Consider the following 5,685-nt stretch of genomic DNA (forward strand, 5'->3'; position numbering starts at 1 on the left):
CTGGCGCAGAGGCGAGAGCGAGGACGCGCTGGGCCCCTTCCCCAGCCCTTATTTTCCCCTAAACTTCCCCAAAACGGGACCGCGGAGAGGCTCTACTTTAAGGCAACGCGATGCAGGCACCCACTGAGGCTCGAGGGGACCGTTCCATCACACCCCACGCTGGCAAAGGGTTTGAAAAGCACCGGGCTTTCGTTAATTTGAGCTGAAAAGAGACAAAGCCAAACGTATGGTTTGGGGTTTTGGGGGGTTTCCCCCCTCTTTTTCTTTGCTGGCGCTCGGCGCGCTGGGGCCCACCACTGCCTACAGCCATGTCACAAGCATGGTGGTGGGACATGCTCCTCCTGACTTGTTGCTGCCAGCGGAGCAGAAATCATTTGCTGCTGTGAATTTGGTTTTTTTTGTTTTTTTTTTTTACCAGCCTCAGCCCTCCTTGCTCCAAAAAAATTTAAAAAAAAATAAATTCTTGTCTAGACCTGTGCTTTTAAGTCTGCTCTCAGCTTTAAAGGTTGTGTTGGCACGGCTCTGATAGCCAGGGGCTGGGCTGAGCCTCTCCCCTTCTAACAGGGGAGCCTGTTCCAGCAGGCCTGGCCCTAGATGCAAAGGGTTTGTGTTTTTTGTTTGTTTGTTCAAGTCCTATTATTCCTGGCACCGCTACAACTCTCTAAAATAAAAGGTCTCTTGTGCTGGTAAAAATAAACCGAGTTTATTTGGCAATAGGAGGGCAGCTGTGTTGCTGCCTACCTATGCTAACCCACCTTCTCGGAGGAGATAAATTTGGGGTGGCTGGGAATACTGCAGGGTCCCCGGCTCCCACATGGCCGCTGCGGGATGGACAATGACATTTTTTAGAGCAATGGGCAGGAGGAAAGTCCTGTTGTCCCCTCCCCTGGCTTTTTTTTTTCTTTTTTTTTTTTTTTTTTTTTTTTTTTTTTCTTTTTTAACTTTGCTTCTCTCCTGGGGAAAGCTGCTCTTGGCAAATCTGCGCCCGTTTAACCTTTGCGACACAAGGATCGTCCTGGTTTAGGACCGTCCACTGCAGGATTCTCAGAAACTCGGGACACAGCAAGTTGCCGGACCCTTGTTGAAAGGCCAGACTGTGACTCTTTCAGTTACCGGGAATCCTTTCTGGGATTAGGGAAGTCAACCACTTTTAAGACAACAAAAGACCAAGGGGACTATGTCACTGGGGGAGGAGCAGGTTGCCCAGAAAGCTGGTGGAGGCCCCATCCCTGGAAGCATTCAAGGCCAGGTTGGCCGGGGCTGTGAGCAACCTGATGTGGTTCAAGGTGTCCCTGCTCCTGCAGGGGGGTTGGACTGGGTGACCTCTAGGGGTCCCTTCCAACCCAAAACATTCTATGATTCTATGAAACCCTCCATTGAGTTTGATCATATTTTTTGGGGAGTATCAAACGCCCATTTCTCTCACAGTCTAAGCCCAAAGGTTTGTTAAACTTGGTCTAAAGATTCAGGAGTGCTTCTTGACCCCGACAGCGCATCTTTTTTCAGTGAGATATAGACAGGCTGTGCAGAGTCAACCAAAAACAGGGGATGAACCACCAGGACCCGAGAGGGAAGGCGTGAAGCAGAGTCACGCACACAGAGGTGGCACTTAAACGCTTCTTGTTAGGACCAGAACGTGATGTCCCGCGTCCCGCAGCACTTCATGCCATACAAAGTGTTTTCTGTGACGTGTTAAATAGTCCTGAGCCCTCAGGGAAGGGACCTGCTGCCACGCACAGGATTCACCGCCGGGGAGATCCCTGACTTTCTGCGTGACACCTTGTGAGGCTAACTAATTCGTGGTGATGCAAGCCCCGGCTGATGCAGTCTGCTGATGTCATGTTTTGGAAACATGAAGCTCTGGCCTGATGCAACAGGGCTCGCTGTAGGCCTCCTGGCATGGCACGCGCAAAGGGTTACGCACCCTGGACAACTGCCCTTTGTTCAAAGCAAGGGGTAGGTAAGGCCTTAGAGCGACAAAACCCCGCTAAGACAAGCAGGTCCCAGCTGCTCTCTGCTGATGGGATGATTTATGTATGTCCACTATGCCTGTATAGGTCATCAAGCGCCATTTTGAGGCAAAAACCACCCTGAGCGGTGAAGACAGGCACTGTGCAATGGGTACTCACTGACCAACGTGCAATGCAGGGAAGGCAATAAATCTGGAGAAGCTGGAAGGCGGCAAGGGTGGAAGATGATCTTGCAGACATAAAATAACCGTTCCCCAGGCCCATGGCATCCCTTCTACAGTGATGTAACCAGCATGGCCTTAGAGCAATGGCAGAATGGCAGGGGTTGGAAGGGACCTCGGGAGATCACCCAGTCCAACCCCCTGCTCAAGTGGAGTCACCTAGAACAGGTTGCACAGGACATGGTCCAGGCAGGGGTTGAATATCTCCAGAGAAGGAGACTCCACAGCCCCGCTGGGCAGCCCGGGCCAGGGCTTGGGCACCCTCAAAGTAAAGTAGTTCTTCTTCACGTTCATCTGGAACCTCTTCTGCTTCAGGTTGTGCCCATGGCCCCTTGTCTTGGCGCTGGGCACCACTGAGAAGAGTCTGGCTCCGTCCTCACGACCCCCACCCTTGAGATATTTGTAGGTGTTGATGAGATCCCCTCTCAGCCTTCTCTTCTCCAGGCTGAACAAGCCCAGCTCCCTCAGCCTTTCCTCGTAGGGGAGATGCTCCAGTCCCCTCATCAGCTTTGTAGCCCTCACATGGACTCTTTCTAGGAGTTCCTCATCCTTCTTGAACTGGGGAGCCCAGAACTGGACACAGTACTCCAGATGGGGTCTCACCAGGGCAGAGTAGAGGGGGAGGAGAACCTTAGTAAAGTTCATCGTAATGCAAATGCCACGCCAGTGGGCAAACCATCCCAAACAAGGCTGTGGTACTTGGGAACCCTCTGATGAAAGCCAAAAGAAATGGAAAAAGAAAGGAGAGTTACCCCTCATGCTGCAGAAGCAGTGAAGCCAGACTTACGGATTTGTACCCCATACACCCCACACTGTAATCCTGACTTCCCTCTAACTCAGGGCATATTCTTCTACCCAACACCATCTCTCTCTGTCTTCCCAGTGCCCCCTTATCCCTCTGCCCCAGCCCCAACCTCCTTCGTGTCTTCTCCTGCCCCTCCAGCCCACTGGGCAGGGATCAGCCCATGCCACGGCGGCTCTGAAGCCACGAGAATGCAGCCCGTCCGGTCGCCACGCTGAGCGATGGATAACAGACCAGTTCTTCCTGCTCTCCTGCCAGTGGGTATTAATAGCATTCCTCCCCTATACTCCAATGGAGATTTTCACTTCTAGGAGCAAAATACCTTGGTGACTCCTATCCTACTATCAAATTAGGGAGCTGGGAAGAGTTCAAGTGACAGGGGAGTCAACCAGCCCTCATTGTTTTACTCTTATTTTTAGCTTGGGTTTTCATTTCCACAGAGAAGGGAGGACTGCTGTTACACGGAGCTGTTTGCCTGAAGTCCTGGGAGGCCTCATACCTGCCCCATTCCTTGCTCCTGCAAGTTATTCTGGGTAGGGCTGCTACTAAATAAAAATGCTCTCCAGGGTATTGACATGCCATTTTGTTATTTCAGCCCCAAAGCATCATCAAATAAATTTTAGATTAACAAATGATGAATTCCTAAGAAAACATGCATCCAAATTCCAGTGTACAATTCCAGACTGATGTAAGTTTTCACAGTTAAAAATACTCAGTTGTTTAAGCGACACATGGCATCTGGCTAGTGCCAGGGGTTGCCAAGCGTGGCATGCAGGAAGGCTGCCCCAACAGCTGAATATGTCCTCCAGCACCTGTGTCCAGGGTGGTCGGCACTCCACAACCTGATCCCGTCTCTATCTATATGAGAATGGGAGGCAGACACAGTTAATGTGAAACCCTAGTGGGCCTGGATCATGATTTTCAGCCTACCTTCAGTGGAGGAGAACCATTACAGCACCCTCAATATCGTCATAGTTCAGGTCTGGCCGGGTTACAGAGCCCTGACCATCAGCCAGGACACTTCAGGGTTGCTTTATTTTATACCTAACCCTACAAAGAAGGATGTTTGTTGCTGCTGACAAGAGCCAACGACAAAAGATCTCTGTTCTGCCACTGGCGGGTGAGGAGAAGACTTGAGCTGATGCATTAACAGAGCCTGGAGGCAGGGGGGTATTCCTCATTGGGCAGTTTTCCCAGTTTTCACAGGTCCTGGATGCCTCTAATGTGCCTGACATCTGGATTCAGTTTCTTCAAAGAAAGAACCTGCGACATTTTAATCCCTTTGGCGGCTTGAAGTCTCGGGGAAAACGAAAGCATCCATTACATTCATAGCATATTCATTTTCATTGTTGTGAGTGTATGTTTTGAAATCCTATTTACTAGGAACTGAAATCCACCTAAAAACTCACTTTACAGCTATTCTTAATGTGCTATATATAGTGTAACATGCAGAGCACTCAAGGACTGGGATAAATAAGATCTCCACCAGGCAATCATCTTCTCCCATACATGTTCACGCACCCAAGGCAGTCAGACCCCCTCTGCCATACGCAAAGTTGTTTACTGTCCGTGAGCTGTGTTTAACATTCCACTCCCAGATATTTATATTCAGAGCCAAATTCAGAGCAGTATTCTGGAAAATGAGCAAAAGTAGGCTATGACCCATCAAGAGACTATTGGGTCATCTGAAAAGTTTACGAGCCGGTCTGGAATCCAGCATTTATTTTGGATGGTGGGAGGTCACTATAATTAGCTGCCATTCAACTCCATTATGCAGTTACAAATACAAAATAAAACCCAACCAAAACCCAAGCCACAGCGCAGATGCATTTTCACTGAAATACAACCTATGTCATTCTGCACACCTCTGCAGAAAACGGGTTACTTCAGCCATCCCCAAAGCGAACATTTGCACGCTCAGACCAGAAAGGCAATTTCCATCTTATGAATACGAATGCAACACCAGAAAACACAGACCGTTCGGATCTCGTGATTATTACTAAACACATCTACCCTAACAACCGAGTAATGGAGCGAGAAGCTACAGTTGACTTCAGCTCCCAACCTGCTCACGTGCCCAATGTTGTTTTTCAGAGTTGCACGGTGTAGCCAATGCCAGAGATGTTCATTTTGATCAAAGTCTATTTCCAAATACAAATTTGTAACTTATGCGTGGGCACGTTCTTGCATGAATCAGACACGCCAATAAAATTCCCATAAAAGTCTTCTAGAGCGGTTGTATCCTTGGGAGAGGGAAGGGAGCAGGGAAGGACTGTTTCTGTTGTTTCTTTAAAGCTTGTGTGTATATATTCTAAAAGAAAGGAGTTACCCCTGCAGTTTCTTGCGTTATTTAGTGATGATCTTGAGGCTGTGTTATCCCTGCCTGAAGCCAAACTGCTTGTGGGGACTCTGACCATGGAAAGACACTCATTGACAGTTTCAAGTGATCTGAACCGGCAAGAATGCAGACACACAAGGGTTCTCTCTCCCCCTCCACTTTTTTTTCCCCCCCAAGTAATTGTTTTACAATTAAAAAAAAAAAATAGTGTTTATCTGCCTTCCCTGGAGAGATTGTCACTGTCAGCTTTATCTCTCTCTGCTGCCAACACTAGCACAACTCTAGGGCTTGTTTGGGCTGAACTCCTATCTAGGCTGAGTAACAGTCACAGAATTGGTCCCAAAAAGGTGAGTA

The sequence above is a fragment of the Egretta garzetta genome, unplaced genomic scaffold (assembly GCF_000687185.1).
Source record: "Egretta garzetta isolate BGI_Z169 unplaced genomic scaffold, ASM68718v1 scaffold260, whole genome shotgun sequence".
NCBI classification, from domain to species: domain Eukaryota; kingdom Metazoa; phylum Chordata; class Aves; order Pelecaniformes; family Ardeidae; genus Egretta; species Egretta garzetta.